The sequence below is a fragment of the Triturus cristatus genome, chromosome 12 (assembly GCF_964204655.1).
Source record: "Triturus cristatus chromosome 12, aTriCri1.1, whole genome shotgun sequence".
Lineage (NCBI taxonomy): Eukaryota > Metazoa > Chordata > Amphibia > Caudata > Salamandridae > Triturus > Triturus cristatus.
This window is the reverse complement of record NC_140595.1, coordinates 157224159-157243930: the sequence shown is the minus strand read 5'-3', so window position 1 is coordinate 157243930 and position 19772 is coordinate 157224159. Positions and strand designations below refer to the sequence as shown.

The 19772-nt window shown below is 43.2% G+C and overlaps 1 protein-coding gene across 2 annotated transcripts in view; it reads right to left on the bottom strand.

The window, feature by feature from the left end:
* The window catches only part of ITGA10 (integrin subunit alpha 10), a 307154-nt gene that overhangs the window by 210855 nt on the left and 76527 nt on the right, over window positions 1-19772 (bottom strand). The window lies entirely within an intron of this gene.

The window sequence follows — 19772 nt, the reverse complement described above, 5'->3', positions numbered from 1 at the left end:
GAGGTGCGTTGCAGGCCCGGTCTCCTGCCACAGCTGGACGGACAACAACGCGTACCCACAGGATTTCCTGTATCTCCCTCCTGCCGAGCGGGGGTAACTGAGGCTGCGATCAACACCCAGACGAGGCGGTGAGAAGTGCGAAGTATCCCGACCAGAGCCTAGCTGAGAGAGCAAGATCCGAGGTATACAGAGGCCCACCAGTTTCCGAGGTTCCGAAGTTTCGAGTCGAGTCCAGTCCGGTTCAAGTCCAGTTCAGTTCAGTTCCGAGGCCTTCCGTTCCGAGCTACCCGGTGAGTACCATTGTCGGGGAGGCGTTCTGACGTGCACATAGTTTGTGCCGGTCAAGACGGGTTTGGGTACACAAATCCGGTCTGCACTGTTTCAGCAGTGTATCTGTACTGTTTAGCAGTATATCAAGTATGTCTAGTATATAATTCAGAATTACCTAGTTAGTGCCGAGTATTATGCTTAGTGACTAGTTCCCTAAAAATGGCCATCATTGTTGTTCATTAAATGTTAAATGTTAAATGTTTTAAATACGTTCTGCATATTGTGGTGTGAATGACTGTTCATTATTGTGTTTTGTTGTATTAAACGTGTTCAAAATTAGGTATCAGATCAGTTCTCAATATGCCGCTCCTTTCGAAATTAAGACAGATCAAAACTAGAAAAGGGGTACTCGAAGAAGCTGTTCCCATTCCTCCTAGGGACACTCCAGGGTACTTCATGTATCATAAACATGGCCTAGACGCCATATTATTTCTTGATTTATGGGTAGACTACACCAAGGAATTACCAGAAAGTCAGAGGTGGCCCGCAGCTGGGACCTGGGATGCAGATTGCATCATGAAAGTAGAAGAAGAATTATGGAAAAAGAAAGCTAGACAGTCACAGAAAGATGCCATTGAATTATGGCGTAAAGAATCATATAGACGTACAGAAAAAGCGCTCAGACAGGAAGAGAAAAGTAAGGAGAATTCAAATAAAGTTCGAGAAAATCTATTAATTGAAGAAGGTACTCGAGTAAAATCAGAACAAATAGACAGACAAAGAAATGCCCTTATGAATGGTATGTATCCTCTTCTGGCCGAAGGGTTACCTAAGGCTACTCCAGAGATACCAAAAGACTTGCCACCCCCATTGTTTCCGATAAAAGTACATCCCAAAGGGCATCCCAGAACCGCAGAAGATGTTTTTCTTTCCTCTTATTTAGACGACGCAGCTCCCGAGTATGCTAATACTGCGCCACATAGACCGCCTGCCGAGGGGGTTCAACGCCAAGACCCTCCTCCGTCTGTACCTCCGCAACAGCAAACTCCAACACAAGTTCCGGCAAGCACATCTGTTTCTACATCTGTATCCACACCTATGGTTGCTATATCACGTTCAACAAATCCTTTCACACCCAGCACCCCAGGTGGTGCTACCGGAGGTACATCAAACATTTTTTCCACGCCACCCAGAGTAAATAAACTTTCCTTTCAAGAATTAGCCCACCAACGTACGCCCAAACTAGTAACTCCCAACACGCTCAAGGAACTTCTAATAGATTGTAGATATGACCCTGTGCCCGGAAAAGGGGACGAAATGGTGCTGGCATCATTACGTATCCGACGAGCTGCAATATATTTAGGGAAGCTACCAGGAATGACTACACATTTAGAAAATATATATCACTTTGTCCAGTCAGGGCGAGATTCTGAGAGTATTAACAGAGCCATGGAGTACCAGAAAGTGGAACTACAGGGGGAACTGTTACGTTTCCTCATAAACTGTGTGATCAGAAATCAAGACCGACCAGGGGTAAATCCGGAAGAAATGCAAATTCTTACCACATGGAGTCGGAATATATCAGAGGGGAGACATGATAAACGATCATGTATAGTAGCTATGTGCCGCAAGATCCGCAAAGAAGTAGAACGAATACACGAAGAAAGATTAGCAGTAGACGAACCTGAACAAACCGAGGAGGAGGAAGAATTAGAACTGCCCACAGGACAGTTAGAAACCATGGCCTATGTAGGTAGAGGAAGATCTTGCAATAATACTAGATGCTTTACTGATCCGATACGTCCGATACGTCCAGATAATAGCAGAAATTTCCAAACTCCTATAATAAATATAAGGTCCCCCGAACATTCGTTCCAAGCCGCTGACAAATTACTTCGAGAACGAAGGGGTTATCATATACTCGATTCTATGGACGAACAAGAATTAGCCAGGTCAGCCGTTCACTGGGTTGATAGTCCCGGAAAATATAGTGATGATACACTAGCGCACACGTTTTTGAACCTCACCCAAGATGAACAGCGTTTAGCTGGTATCTATATGATTCAACAACTCCTTATATTATATAAAAGCCAACACTCCGATCCCGGTCCCTTACCTGATATATTGACTGAATTACTCACGAATAAATGGAGAGGTTCAGGTACTGAGTTAATTAGAGAAATACTAGAATCCAGAAAGCAGTACATTCTTTTTGTATGTCCCGAACATGTCTCATTGCCCATCAAGGAAAGAACGACGTATTATATGGATAGACAGAATCCCTTACGCGAAGTTCACCCGATAAAAGGTGAGGACAATCAGTTTAAACGTGTGTTTGTATACACACCCATATCCAAAATAGAACTATTAGAAATGAAGAAAGTGGTACCCAGTCATGACAAAGACCCAGCGGGTTTCCACCGTGAAATTAAAGATATGTTACTCATGGGAGAATATACCTACCCCGACATTATGACAATATTGAAGGTATTAATGCCTGCGGGCATTTACGAAAAACTCAAGGAAAAGGATTGGGAGGTGGGAGACCAGAAGATAGATTGGACAGCATTAGAAAACGAAGAAAAAGCTCGAGGTCCAGGTTCAGGGCTTGGGGAAAAGACCAAAACACTACCAGGTCTACTAGTACAGGTACTGCCACGTTTATTAACTACGAAAAAGGAAGACTGGGGTGCAATCTCAGCCTGTAAACAAAAACCAGATGAAGACACTAGTGATTTCTATTCCCGATTTGAAAAATGTTTTGGTATAAATAGTGGAATAAAAGCAAGTAGCGAGTCGTATCCACATCTGTTTGTGACAAAATTGGTTGAAAATTCCTTGCCCCAAGTTAAGAATAGAGTATTGAAATTCGAGAGTACCTGGCAAGGTAACACTCCGTCACAAATGTTACAAATGCTACAGTACCATCACAATAGAATTAGAGAGGAACAAGAACATGAACAAAGACGCATGAAAGACACGAAAATGAAAATGCTAGTTTCCCAGACAGTTCCAACTGACGGTCATAAAAAGGGTATGACACAGTCCAGTGTTTCAGCAGGTCCTGTAAAAGGGACGTGCAACTATTGTAAACAGCCAGGTCATTATGTACACGATTGTCCAGTTTTAAAACATAATATCGCCATAGGTAACACAAAAGAAAGACCACGACCACTTAGACAGGATCGGAACCAGCAAGGAGCCCCGCAGCATGCACAGTCTATGCCAGCTCCACCACCGCAGCCTATTACTGCCACACAAACAACGACACAACAGATGTACCAGACCGCACAGTATGACTATCCTGATTATCAACGATACTCATGAAACAGCCTAGAGAGGGAAGTTGGCTTACCCCTTATTGAGGTCCCTGTAGATCAAGAAGGACCTAATGTACACAGTGAACTATTAGGCCAAGATAGAAAATTTTTACTTGATACAGGGGCAAGCCGAACAACAATAAAACGTAGTGAAGTTCCAGGGGCACCCCTCTCAGGCTCACAGAATATTTCCCTTGGCTTTTCAGGAAAACCTATCATTAACGAAGTATCACAGCCTCTTCCACTTACGATTGGTCCCTTGACACGAACTACAGATTTATTGCTTACTAAATCATGTCCAGAAAATCTGTTAGGTATAAAAACGTTGAAAGCTCTAGGAGCTATAATATGTTGTTCTCCGGAAGGAGTAAGATTGTTTTTACGTGATTTCAAAGGGCACTATGTGTCCCGAGACATGGATGACCGACTGCAGACTTTACCCACACATTTATGGGCACAAGGCCCTACAGATGTTGGTTGCATGAACATTACACCATATCGAGTCACACTAAAGGCAGGAGTGGTACTACCACGAATGCGACAATACAAGTTACCCCCAGATGCTGTAGTGGCTTTACTGCAAATCATTGACGAGCTTATTACCCAAGGAGTGGTTGTGGAAACCGACTCCAATGTATGTAATTCACCGATAATTCCGATTCTTAAACGAACTGATCCAACAGCCCCGCCAGTATATCGATTGGTTATTGATCTGCGCGAATTAAATAAATGCATTGTACCACAATACCCCGTAGTCCCAGACAATTCTTCATTACTGACAGCCATTGATTCCGAAGCAACATTCTTTACTGTAATTGATCTCAAGAATGCCTTTTTCAGCGTCCCAATAGATCCGGAAAGCCAATACTTGTTCGGATTTAGTTTAAATGGACGAAGCTTTAAATTCACACGCGCACCTCAAGGATTCACAGAAAGCCCCAGCATCTATAGCCAAGCACTGAAACGAGAACTTGACAGTATCCACATGCCAGTCAACACTGCCCTGCTTCAATATGTCGATGATCTGCTGATCACCGCTAGAAGCGAACGTGAATGTGAAAAAGCCTCACTGACGGTTTTACAATTTTTGGCCGAAAAGGGGCACAAGGTGTCCCCTTCTAAGCTGCAATTCTGTGTCCAGCGAGTTGTTTACCTTGGGCACTCGCTATCCAAGGAGGGAAGGCAGCTTACACCCGATCGCATCCAGTTAATTGCTAACATGCCAATACCCAAGACACAAAAGGAGGTGCGGGCTTTCATAGGCCTCACTTCGTATTGTAGGCAGTGGATCCCTCAGTATGCATTTCTAGCAAAACCACTCATTCAGTTGACAACACAGGAGGCAGCCACATCGACTGTTCTCCCTTGGACTCAGGAACATACACAAGCTTTTGAAAGCCTAAAGAAAGCTTTATGTCAAGCACCTGTTTTAGCAACACCATGTTACAATAAACAGTTTACACTCTTTGTTACAGAACGCGAAGGTACTGCCTTGTCAGTACTCACACAGGAACAAGCAGGATCACACAAACCATGTGCTTATTTTTCTAGTACATTAGATCCCGTAGCTCAGGCTTTGCCTGCGTGCCTGAAATCAGTGGCAGCAACAGCTTTAGCAATCCGACAAAGCGATGCCATAGTACTAGGACACCAATTGACAGTACAAGTACCACATGCAGTAGAGGTTCTCTTGAACCGCACACAAACACAACACTTGACTATAGCAAGACTCACCGGTTACGAGTTAACATTGTTTCAGCCACACATAGAAATCAGACGTTGTAGTACATTGAATCCTGCCACACTGTTACCAGTAAACGGAACAGACCCACTAGCACATGATTGTATTGAAGTTATCACTATCACGACGAAACCCAGACAAGACTTAACAGACGTCCCATTGTCAGATCCAGACCTGACATTGTATGTAGATGGGTCATGTATGAGAACAAGTACAGGAGAGCTAGTGGCTGCGTATGCAGTCACAACAGACACTGAAATCATTTAAACAAATTGCATAAATACCTTGTCAGCTCAAGCAGCAGAGCTCATCGCTCTGACACAAGCCTGTATTCAAGCCACAAATAAAAAAGTCAACATATACACTGATTCACGTTATGCATTCGGAGTTGTACATGACTTCGGCGTGCTGTGGCGAGAGAGAGGTTATTTAACTTCTCACGGTGCCCACATTCAGCACGGACCCCTCATTCATGCCTTATTAGATGCAATACATCTACCCACTGCAATATCAATTATGAAATGTAAAGCTCATACGAAAGTTACTGATATCATTTCCCAAGGCAATGATCTAGCTGACAGAACAGCTAAACAGACTGCTCAAACTCAAACATCTGACATGACAAAGACAATAGTTCCGACACCAACACATTGCATGACGGTTAAGGATCCCGCTCTTGACGTAATTGACATACAGACACATGCTACACCAGATGAAATAAAGAAATGGACTGAATTAGGAGGGATCCAAACGGATCAAGGATGGATGACGAAGGAAAAATCTGTGTGGTTCCTTCCTGATTCAATGGTCCAAGTTATAATTAATACTGTACATAGTCCAGCGCACCTAGGAGAAAAAGCTATGCTAGACAGCATTCAACACATTTGGTTCAACAAACATTTACGAGCAGCAGCTGAACAAAAAGTTCGTACCTGTATGATCTGTTGTCAGTTTAACCCAGGTAAAAGCATTCCCGTAGAACAGGGTGGATTTCAGCCTCCTGATCACCCTTTTGAAGTCCTCCAGATGGATTATATCCAGATGGAACGATGTCGAGGATTCAAATATGTTCTCGTAGTTGTATGTGCTCTTTCCCGTTGGACAGAGGCATACCCGGTTTCAGATTACACTGCCCCGACTACTGCCAAACAGTTGGTTCGAGAATTCTTCCCACGGTACGGTTTACCACGTGTTGTCTACTCAGATAACGGCCAGCCGTTCTCATCCGAACTAATGAAACGCGTTTCACTTTTGTTAGGCTATCAGTGGAAATTTCACTGTGTCCGACACCCCGAGGCAGCAGGTCTCGTAGAACGACATAATCAAACTCTGAAAATTAGATTGGCCAAAATTTGTAGAGAGAAAGGTGTCGACTGGGTAGTAGCCTTACCAGTTGCACTCTTTTACATGAGAATGGTAGCGCACTCTCGAACAGGGCTATCCCCTTATGAGGTGGTCTTTGGCAGACCACCAAATATGTGGGGGACGCCTATACCACGCAAAATAACTGATGTTGACTGTAATATGCTGACAGATTACCTGGCTTCCTTGATGTTTGCACTACAATCTTGTCGTTCACAGGTAGCTGCAGCCTTTCCCGACAACACCGAGGTGAAACCCCATGACGTAGTTCCCGGGGACTTGGTGTTAGTGAGGAACTTTGACCGGAAGTCTCAGCTGGATCCTAGGTGGAAATCGCCTCAACTAGTACTGCTCACCACGAGGACAGCCGTGAAGATCGAGGGTCGCAAAGGCTGGATACATTCAAGTCATATCAAGAAATTTCATGGATTACAATCAGATGTAAACGATACACCTCGCGTGTCTTCACCGATTGATTCAAAGCTTCCTTTGGTTGACCTGAGTAATCAGGAACAATATAAACTAAAACTAAGGTCTAACAAGTCAGACAATTTGATTGTTTAAGTCCTCTCCAAGGTGAATCGGTCGAATTTGTCTCTGACATGTATTCCCTAGACCTGAATAGAGAAAGACACCGAAAAAAGCAAATGAAACAACATGCGTACTGTAAATCACTGCGTAGTCATTGCACAGTGACGTTATTAATTTTGTTTTTCTTAAGTCTTTTAATAATAACTGCAAGTATATTGTTGCACATATATTATCCTATTTCTAAACATATTTACAATGTTACTGCTGAACATTCTTTTAGTGAATTACCCCCGCATGAGTTGTCCTATAGATTTGCGCTGCGCAATAACACTTTCATTAGCATGTTACATCATTCCCATCAGGCTAGCAATGCTACAAATTGTTGGATATGTGGCCGACTCCCTCCCTATCAGAATTATAAAGGAATTCTGCCTCTCTTTCCATATCCGTTCACACACAATGGCTCCTGTGGAGCATGGTTTAGTTTGATCAATTCCCTAGATTCGAAGTCCGCAGTTTATCAAGACAACTGGGTATGGGGAAACCTGAACTTAGTTTTACTCAAAGTCTGCTACCCTGACAAGAAGGGACTTCCCAAAAGAACAGGAACTGATCTAGAAAATGAAGTATATGGATTAGGGAATTTCACGCTTAATCTCATGATCCTGAATGTTGAATCCGAAGCTGCACCAATTTTGCCCGCCATGTCAGTATTCCCAGTTAAAGGTGAATTATGTGTAAGAAAGAATGGTTCCATACATATGGGCCATAGTAGATGCACTACTGTAATAGAATTTAGTGATCAAGGCAAGTCTACATTTAGAGCTTCTCGCCATTCCTACTTCGTATGTGGTCAGACTGCATATATACGTTTGCCTCTAGATTGGGATGGTACCTGCTACATCGGATTCCTTTTGCCACCTGTTTTCCTAGCTCCTCCTGATTATCATAGAAATACTCATTTAGTACACAATAGAGAACGGAGAGATCTCCCAATAGTCGATTACACTGAGACAGCATGGGAAAAATACACAGATTTCAATAAAGGTCTCTTTCCCTATATAGGTACAGTTACCAATAGTAAGCTGATACGTAGATTAACCAGAACCCTTGAAGCAGTAGTAAACGAAACTATTTCCGCCTTAGGCAATTTAACAGAAGAGCAGTCTGCTATGCGGATTGTTGTGCTTCAAAATCGTCTTGTCCTTGACGTCATCCTGGCCGATAGGGGCGGAGCTTGTAGGGTCATCGGATCAAGCTGTTGCATTTTCATACCAGAAAATTCGCCATCTGTATATAAAGCCATAACTCGCCTTCATAAGATTGTAAGCCAGATACACCAGAATCCAGGCACCTGGACTTGGTCCGGTTGGTTTTGGAGTGTATTATCTACCTTTGGATGGAGGGTCCTATCCTTCCTAGGTATTGGCTTTCTCATACTATTCAGTTGCTGCTTATGCCTACAATGTGGACCAGCGATTTGTGGTCTGTGTGCCACATCGTGTATTCCACCACCAAGATTTCATTCATCCCAGAAGAAAAAAGAAGAACAAATGATGCTATACGAACAGATCAACGGATTGATGAAGATTGATATCTCTTAAGGGCAAGTAGGGGACAAGGAGGGAATGTGGAAATATGGATTTTTATGATCAGTTATGTCCCCTATCTTGGACCCCAACGGTTTCATGTATAAATCACAAGTACATGTATGATCCCTCCAGTTCCAGTTATGAAGACGCAAACACATGTGCGTCCACCGTCAACATGTCCTCTTTCAGATCCGCCATGAATGGGCCGGATATTCTATTTCTAAGTATGAAAGGCCACCGGCTTTATATGGTTCATTTATCCCATTTTTCAGTCCAGGCGAGTAGGCCCTGATTCTGCCATTAAGCCTTTTCCTGCCTTCTGCCTCTGAAAGCTCCAGTCTGAGCTCGCATCTGTATCCATGAACTTTGTCCTACTCCCTGCGCGGCTAACGGTGCCTGACTCCAGCCTGTTGCCTGCCAAAAAAAACTGTATTTCACCTTCGAGATTATCTGCTCCGCTCCCTATCCAATGCATTCCTGTCTAGTAGTTCAAGTAAACATTCTTCCAGCTACCGAGCAAAGGGCCCGGCTTCTCTGTCTTTATGCAAGTAATTCATAGCCCTGTTACTATGGAAGATTTCTGCCCCCGCATCTAGTGTAGACACTTAGACGCTTGTACACGCACTCACAGTCAGTATAGAATAGATTTTGTTCGAAAGACCTTTCCTTTTGGATAACATAGTTCTTTAAACATAGGATGTTAGATATGATTTGGGATTAGGTTGACTTGACCCCCCAGACTTCTGTCTCCACATGTAGAGCTAAATGTCAAGTCCCCTTCACCCCCTAGTTGCACGTCAATCACACGTCATGCTGCTGCGCGCGCATCTCTGCCGAATATTTCTGCTGACATTGCAAAATTCTTCCATGGAACCACCCTATTGTGACATCATACCTGATGACGTTCTTTAAGTTACGCCCAGTTACACCCACTTTAGTTACGCATGTATGTTTTATCTTTTGTTAGGCTTTCTGCATCTGTTTCACTGTAATGCCTATTGTATAAAAATGATTACTTGTCAATAAAGTTGCCCTTCACTTCCTGAACCTTCGTGGTGATGGAATATGGAGTCCATCAATTCGAATTGATTTTGGAATAAAGCCCGTTCCGAACCTCTAATACCACGGATTCTGCCTCTTATTTTTCTGAGCTATTATTATTACTTTTCCGCATCAAATTAAGTTCCGGTAATTAAATTATTTACCACAATCCCCATCTGCTCCTGCTTCCCTGCGTGACCCGTAGCCCCACTACCTCCCTAGTCGCTACTGCTTTTATTTATTTTTTGCACAATCGGAAGGTACTGGAGCGCTTGTCATGGTGCTAATACAAGCCGATAGTATTGGAGTGCTTTAAAAGCTCACCAGTTATATTGCACAATGGCATTTCCATTGTCGTATGCAGGGGAAAGCGCAAGGGATTAGCCCAAAATCACAAACTGTTCAACTGACCCCAAGATTCGAACCTGGATCTCCAGTTCCCCTTTCGGTAGCTCTGGCCATTACACCACATCCTCAATTCACTTCAAAGCTTCTCAACAGTTTCTCACTATCACTTCCACATTTGTTCAGCAAGACCCAGTCAACACTGAACAAGCATTGGCAAAGCCAATAGATATCGGCAATGCCCGAGCTATTGGCCTTGTCAATGTGGATGTATTTTAGCCATGTTGTCTAGCAGCACATCTGCTGTTCAGCATGGCTGAAAGTCACTGAAAAAGTGTTATGATGCAGCCAGAGCAGACCACATCATAGCGCCTTTTTGTGTTAAGAGGAGCAGAACAATAAACTCATCATGGGAGGCAATAGGACTCAGCGTCGGCTCAGCATCCTGCGATTCTTGGCTTTCAATGACTTTCATCCATGCTGAACAGCAGATGTACTGCTAGACAACATGGCTAAAAGACATTCACATTGACAAGGCCGAGACCTTTTGGCTTTGCCAATGCTTGTTTGGGCTGCTGTCATCAATGGCCTGATATTCTATGGAAAGTGATTTAGACTTAGACTCTTCTGGTTTATTTGGAGTCACCTTGGGCTGTATTACATAAACTGCCCCAGGAGTACAACACATGTGTGCACTCATTTCTGCACCCAGGGCATTTTGGTATTACAGACGGTACCGCAGTTGATTGCACAGTCCTTTCTGTAATATAGATTGTGCCGGTGCACATGTAACGCCATTGCTGTCTTAAGATGTGCCTTCCCTCATTTACAAGGAGCATGGCCTATGCAAATGAGGGAAACACTGCCTCTGCGCCCCTACCATATTATGGACGTGGTTACAGAGCAAAGAGGCAATCAGGAGTGCATTGAATATACACCCTAAAGACAGGAAGCACAGTCAGAGTGCCTCCCGACGGCAACCCTCTGGAGGGAGGTAATGTGTTGCCAGAGACCTCTACAGGCACACAGGTGCAGTTACTTAGTCCCTGGATGTATGTGGCAGGGGAAACAGCCACTACAACGCGGGCATCACATCGCAATACGCTTACAACGCGGTCGTTACTACGACCGTGTTGTTACCACGCACTGCCATTACTACGCAAGTCACTACATCGATTTGCAGTAGATGGCGTGCTAACATTAGAAATAGTATAGTTTACTATTCCAACACCTTCCCTACTGTTACGTAGGCTGGAGTTGGAATGGTAAATTATAAATTTCTAATGTCAGCCCGCCATCTACTGCAAATCGATGTAGTGACTTGTGTAGTAATGGCTTTGCGTGGTAACAATGTGGTCGCTGTAACGACCGCATTGTTATGGCACGCGTTGTGATGACTCGCATTGTAAAGAGTCATATTCATGTGGCAGTGTAAAACATTTTTTATAAAAACATTTTTATTTAATAAAAACGCCCCGATTGTATTTTCTTAACAGTCATCTACAGACTGAAAAACACTTTAAATTTTTATGTCTGAACTGATAAATTTATGCGACGAAATACAGACACGTCCCAAAACATTTTACATTTCTGAAATTGTCAGCAGCACAAACAAGGACGCTAGCTTTAAACTGCATCCACAGATTAAATCGGTTTCCACTTTGCCCATCTTCCATCTGCATCCCCTATACCTCATTCTTTCTCTTCTCTCAGACTACCCAAAGACCTATAGCTGCCGGAAAACAAAGTCTTTATTCAGCTAAGCAAATTTCTCCAATGCATATCTCACCCAATCTTCCATCTATTGCAAGGATGGACAGCACAGATCCAGGAGGTCTGAGCATACAATATATTGTGGGCTACCCTATGTACCGGAGTTCTAATTAGATTCAATGAATGATAATTTCTCTCTTCCTTCATTTATCTCAATAAAAATCCTGAAAATCTGGAATGGACTCAGTCTTTGAGACATATGTCGGACACAGTGGACCGCTAAAGGTTCAGCACGTGACTGTTCCTCTATCGTTTTCTCTGATAGGCAGGGATGAGATCTACGCATCAACGGCATGGGCGCAGAATCACTGTTTCCCTCATTTGCATAAGCCATGATAACACATGTAAATGAGACAACCCCCAGACGGAAGTGGCCATTCACTGGGGTAGAAAGACGGCCCCCAAACTACAGGATTGGCTGACTAGCCTGACATACTGCAACACCAATGCGGAGATATATGTCAGTCTCCTGCCATCGACATCACGGCCCAGAGACATCTGGGGTCCACTGAGGGCACATCTAGACGCAGCCAAACAGATTTCCAACTCACAGGTAGGCAGTGGCATTGTGCCTGAGGGAGTAGGCTGAAGGTGGGTGCCAAGGTCGCACAGCTACATGACGTGGCGTTGCGAGACCACGGGATGAGGTAGTGGCACAGTGTGATTGCAATACATGGACAGCCTTCAGTGCATCAACTTGGATTGGGGTCGCGGGAGGGGGTGGCCAGGGAGGGTCGGGGACCGGTGTCGGCTGAGTGTTACCATTCTACTGGTTGATATGATGTATACTATTGCGCTACAACTGTCAGGAAAGTTTTGGTTTGATTGTGACGACTTTATATGCAATGCAATGTGAATTTTCTCCTTTATTTGAAAATAAAGTGTTTATAAAAAAATCGAGACAACCCCCATCTGAAGACAGCAAGGACGCTACATGTGCACCAGCACTATCTGTATGATCTGTGCCTCCAGGGCAGTTTATTGAATCCAGCCCGAGGTGGGTTAATGGCAGTGGAGGGTTAATCATCAAATTCTCTGTGATTAGCCTGTTCGTATTAAAGCTACTAGATTCATGTTTGAGGGTATTTCACCCTAACTACCTAACAGATAGCACCTCCTTCTCATTCCAAAATCTTCTTTCCACCCCTACCAGAGTGGTTACTTTGAAGAGTCACTTTCTAACACATAAGCCACAGTTTCGGAACTACTTACCCACCAGCCTAAAAGCTGAAAAGGTTTATGCTTGAATTCATAACCTCATGAAATATCACTTTTTTACGCAGACAGGGTTCAGATATTCCAAGGGGGATCCCAAAGAAACCTTATTTTTTTCTCACCAGCGGCTTTGTGACACCACCTTCAATTCGCATTGCGACCGATCAGCTAACCATTTGCATCGTAAAGTGGCCATCGAAGGGAGTAGCAAATACTCTTGCCTCATTGATAGTTAGAAGTCTTGAGTCCCTTCGCGACTCTCTGTGAAAGGATAGGGTGTGGCATAATGGCCAGAGATGCCGGCTTTGGAGCTGGGGAACCAGGTTCAAGTCACCTCGTCGGCTCCACATCCTGTGATTCATGGCAAAAAAACGGACTCTCCCCGTGCCTACTAAAACTGAATGTGTCCTTGTGTCATGTAACTGGTGCTCATGTAAAGCGCTCCAATACCTTTGGGTCGAGTTTGCGCTATATAAAACTGCCCAAAAAACAAAGCCAGGGATGGACGCCTGAGGGGCAGCAGACCTCTGAACCTACACTCCTACTCACTGAATGGCGACATCCAAAAGGAAAAGTTGGCATTCAGCGAATGGCATAGGGGTGGGTGCTTGCAAGTGAGGCATGGCCTCGAAAAGTTGTTAGTTTCACCCCAATGCTGGCAACCACCCTGGAGTAGGTGGAACCTGTCCCTTGGGGGCAGCTTCTACTTTTCCAATGCCTTATGCTCCCATTTCAGGAGGTGTTAATAGATCAATGGTTTGTGACAGCAACTGTGAATGCAAAGGGCGTGATGGGGAACTCAAAAACACATCCACTTCTCTTTTCAATTTATTATGGGTCGCAAAATGCCCTTTGCGAGTTGTAGAGTCATTTCTGACTTATATGGCGCCTTCTGTCTATTGCTACCTGAATTTTTGCAGATGTCAAGTGTGTAATTTTGGATATTACAGTCTTTGTGACCACAAATAATCTTTGTATATGAAGCCCTATAGCTCATGTGGTCATAACACTGGTCCGGGTGCTTGGCGCCAACATTTTGTCCACTGTTGGTGCTCACGACTTATTCCCTCAGTCGCTCACCATCTTCCTTTACTATAAAAGAAACACATTTACCATGGTAAAAAAAAAACTTTAACGTGTGCGGAGACCACTACAGAGGACATGCGTCAACGCCTCGTCACGGCTAGTAAGCGCTAAATAAATGCATTTACATTACAATACAGTACAATACTTGTCTCCACAACCTTCACAAATGCATTCTCAAGGAATATCCGTGCTTGCAATTTATACAAGGCCCATCTGATTAAAATCTTCAAGCCACACAAAAACCAAAATGTTACTTTCTGTACAAAAGCAACAGGAAGTCACAGTTGGCACCAAAGTGAATGATTTTGGGCACTCAGAAACGGAAGTACAAACAAACGTTCATAAGAAACAAAAGACAGGCTCCACAGCAGGAAGAGGCGGAGCTAATCGCGTCAATGCACACACGTGCCAAAAATCATTAAATTCATTGGCTTGCGCGCGGAGCCGTGCCAGTTTCCAAAGACCACACTCATTTCCGCAGGTGTGTACACAGGTGAAGGCACTGGAAAATCAACAGAGTACCCTACCACCAATTAAGTGTGCTTAACTGCAAAACATGCTGACTCATTCAACAGCTAGCCAGTTCCCTTCAGTGCAAGATGTTGCCCACTCTGCTTTGCAAACTCATGACCTGAAATCGGAAACATTTGTTTTACACCCCAGCTAGCCCTAACTTCAGGACCTCAATGTGTGTTGAGTCCCATTCAGCCCTCCATCCAGCGTCGGCAGTCGGTTGCCTAGAGTGGGTTCCAACTCGTGCATCCGGACTCTTTCTTACCCCAACCAAAACTTCCTGTCTCTTTAGCTCACAATTTACAAGTCCTTTTTCGTCATAGATTTCTCCTCCTATTTTTGTCTTCCCTTTCTTTCTCTCTCTTGCTCGAAATTTGGTTATGGAAAATAAATACCAGCTTCAAAAACATGCATTGACAAAGCCAATAGGTCTCGGACGTGTGAGAGCTGTTGGCTTTGGCAGTGTGTTTTAGCCATGCTGTACACCTGTGTGGTTGGTGTTCAAAATGGCTGAAAGTTAGTGGGGTGGAGTAGAGTGTCGTAGAGGAGAGTGGAATATTATATAGGGAAGTGTCATATAGTGTAGCATCAGAGTGGGGTAGACAGCAGTGGCGCAGTGTGGAGTGGCACAGAGTGGATTAGAGTGCAGTTGAGTGGATTGAAGTGAAATAGAATGGAGAGGATTAGAGTGGATTGGATTTGAATGGATGGAGTAGATCTGATTTCTCGCTCTGCATTATTATTTTGGTCATCCTTTTCTTTCTCTTTTCTCTCGCTTGCTCAAAATTGGGTTGTGAAAAATAAGTCCCAGCTTCAAAAACAAGCACTGTTAAAGCCATGAGATCTTGTACATGTGAGAGCTACTGCCTTCTGCAATGTGTTTTAGCCATGTTCTACACCAGGGTGGTTGTTGTCGAAGAGCAAAGTGGAGTGTCATAGAGTGCCGTAGAGTTGTGTGTTGTAGAGATGAATGATCTACAAGGGAGTGGAGTAGAGTAGAGTGGCATAGAGTGGTGTAGAGTGTCATACAGTGGCGTGGAGTTGAGTGGCACAGGGTGGAGTGGCACACAGTGGGGTGGAGTGGATCAGATTAGAGTGGAGTGGATTTAATTAGAGTGGATTGGATTAGATTAGAGGGGATTCGAATTAAATGTATTAGATTAGAGTAGAGTAGATTGGATTAGAGTGGAGTAGATTGGAGTGCAGTGGATTGGAATGGAATAGAGTGTATTGGAGAGAATTGGAGTAGAGTGGACTGGACCAGAATGGATTAGAGTGGAATGGATTCGAGTGGAATGGAGTAAAGTGGAATGGATTAAAGTGGAATGGATTAAAGTGGAGTAGACTAGAGTGGAGAGAAGGACAAAACAAATGTGCACACATTGAGTCTTCCTTGCACAACTGCTGTCAAATACAAAGCTCCCAGAGTGACACAGAGTGTTCTATAGCGGAGTAGAGTGTCATATAGTGGAGTGCCATGCAATGCAGTGTCAGAGTGGAGAAGAGGGGAGTGGTGGGAAGTGGTGCAGGGTGGAATGGCTTAGAGTGGAGAGCAATACATTGGAGTGGATTGGATTTGAGTGCAGTGAATTAAAGTGGAGGGAATTTGAGTGGAATGGATTAAAGTGGACTGGATTAGAGTGAAGTGGATTGGAATGGAGTGGTATGGAGTGGAGTAGAGCGAACGGAGTAGAGTGGATCAGAATGGAGTAGAGTACAGTGAAGGGCAAAACAAATGCACACACAAGGAGTTGTCCTTGCACAGTTGCTGTCAAGAACAAAGCTCCCAGAACTCTGTCTCCAAAACAACATGCCAAAATAAATTAATGTAACTTGGGCCCATGTAAAATGCTCCAATACTTTCAGGTCAGTTCAAGTTTCACTTTTTTTTAAAAACTGTAAAAAAGATGATATAATACCGCAATCACAGTGGGAGCTGGAGATTGAGAAATCAATTTCTACTTTGTCCATGCCCACACAAAGAATGGAAGTGACGTAGGGACTGACGTCTGGGATGCGCTGTTGATTTAGAAGGCAGTTAAAAAGAGTGATAATGATGCTGATGAATGGGAAGTAATAGGAGGGCTAAAAGTCCAATTTAAGATGCAAGAGGTCACCAAGCCACCGCAGCACATGCGCGCTGCCGGCAGGCTCGACCTAATGAGTGCCGGCACCCATCAACCGGACCCATAGGCACAAATTAAGCACTAAATGGGGAATCTTTCTTTTTAGGTCTTGTTGACAACAATTTTATATTACAAACAGCATAAATGATAGATGATAAGAAATGTAACAAACTCTAATAACAATCGATCCATAAACGCAGAACCAAATAGGGGTTTTTGACTGCACCGCTGAGGTAAACATTTAAAGTGGAAAAGAGGAATATTTATTTTAAAGAGTCATCTCCCTTTTTGAAACCTCTCCACTTGTTTCCTCATTTAGGGCCAGATTTTAAAATTCACTTGTACATGCACATTCGGATATTTCTTTTTCTAGAAGTATTAATCCAGTTAAGATATTTACAAAAACAGAATTTTAATTCGTAAACACGTGTGTTGTATTACTCCAGAGAAGTGGGGTATAGCAACGCTCCGAAACATTTGGGAACACTCAGGGGCATATGTTTGAGGAAGTAGTGGAGTGAGGCGTCAGTCGGAATGGCTTAACGCCTCCCTCCGCCACTTCTGAAACGCAAGGCTGCACCATATTTACAACGATATGGGGCTGCCTTGCATTTCCGCCTGCACTAGCGCTACACTTAGCAGTGTAGCACCAACGTAGGCACCCTAGAACCATAGTTCAAGGGTGTCTGCGTGCAGGGGAAAGATTGTTTATTTACAGAAAGGTCCCTCTTCCTGTATATAAACAATCTTTAAATTACATTTTGTCACTTCTATTTGTGCTGCTTAATGCAGAACACATGAAAGTCACAATGTTTTTTTTTTAAAGATTGTTTGTGTACAGGGAGGGGGACCTTCCTGTACATAAACAATCCAAGGCATTTTGCTTTTTCCATGTCTGCTGCACAAGGCAGCACAAATGGGAAAATAAAAAACGAGGATAAATAATGGATTTCTCCTTGTTTTGCCAACTTAATTTTGGTGCTGCCTCCTATTAACGCTGCCCTTGTAAATAGGGGGCAGCATCAAAATCAATGGGTGTTGCAGTGGAACGCCCACCGCAACACCCATGCCCACCCCTTTCACGCTAAGCATAGCATGAACGGGGGCCTTATTTACAAGGCAGCGTTAAGCCACATTAAGTGGCTTAACGGTGCCTTGTAAATAAGGCAATGCCCCTATCACCACCACAACGTCGTAAAAAGTGATGTTGTCATGGTGATAGGGGCTTGTACATATGCCCCTGAGGAGCATATGTACAAGCCCATATCGCCACCACAAGCCCGTAAAAAGTTACGTTGAGGTGGCGATATGAGCTTGTACATATGCCCCTCAGACCTTTAAGTCTGGGAGTATTCACAAACAAGTTTTCATTTCATTCCAGCCCTGGAAATGGTTGGACACTTACCCCCACCAGGGGCAGTAGTAAGCCCTTTCAAGTGTGTAAAGGCGCTTAACATACTCACAAAATGGTGGCATGTAAAGAAATCTGTATCTCCATAAAGAAACAAATACAAACAAGTACAAAAGAACAAAAACAAAAGTTTTTTTGCATGCACAATTAAAACTATGTACAAAAGCATTTTACATGGACTACAATTTGGAAATCTACTCACAAGGGAGGTAATTGATCGGCAGGTTCAGAATCGATTTACATTTTTGGGTGTGTGAATTGGGCCCTTTGTGCCTCATTTTAAAATAACCTGTAATTGTTGTTTACTAAAAGAACTGAAATTATATGTATGTTTCTCACATAGACAAAGCCAGCTAGACAATGGGCCATGGTCAAAAACACAGTTTAACCATGGCATCACCGCTCGAGTATATTTAAAACGTGCATAAGCATGGTTTACCCCTGAATCTGAGAACAGGGTAGTGTAGGAGGAAATAGAAACATGTGGTCAAAATCTGCTTTAAGTCTGCCAGCATTTTAAAGCTTCAAACAGGAAATTATATGGTAGAGTGAAATCTATATCGTCGACTAACTGCTGCAAGATAAATATCCACAGGAGACGATTGAACGAGAGCAAAGAATTAAAAACATTAAAATTATATAAAATATGAAGCTATTTCTTACAAAAATCAAAAAATTCAATTATTTAAACCTAAACCAAATTAAAATGCTGACAGATATTGGATAAAAAGAAAAGGCTGGGCACCAAGGAGACAAGTATTGTCCGCAATTTATGTAGAAAGTTCTTTGTAGGACAAAAATATAAAACAGCAAATATGTCAGAATAGGTGACTGAAAAAGGAAAAATATTAGCATCAAAACTAACTTTTTAAGAGTCTACTTCGGATTTGAAAAGGCTAAAACATTTAGTAAAGCTTCATTGTATAACAAGTATAGCTAGTAAATTCTCCTGACATCCTTATGCTGTGTCTCGGCGCCGGGAAACCCTTTTTGGGTAGCTGTAGCGCCTTACAAATTTAATAAATAAATAAATAAATAAAATTGTTTCACTGAATATTAAAATATGTAATCAGGCAATGGCAGACTCTTTGCAGAGGTTAACCGATGGCCTTTTTAGTTTCTGATTTTTGTGTTCTGGTGTTAAACTGGTGCTAACGAAGTGCGACTCTGCCCAGGCAGTATTAATGTGTGTTAAAATAGCAGACGAAATAATTCTATCACAGTGTCTTCCTCGTTATACAACATTATTTGGCTTTTCTTCCCACATACTTTTTTCAATGCCGCCTCGTGATTGGGCCCACCATTGCCGCATAATTCCAGTGGTCATTGATATGCATAAACCATAGTAAGTATTCTCTCTATGAGAGCGCCTTTTTTGGAGGCTTAGTTTTGAATTCATCAAAACTCAAATCTACATAAGGTAACAAATCAATACTGTTCTGAGCA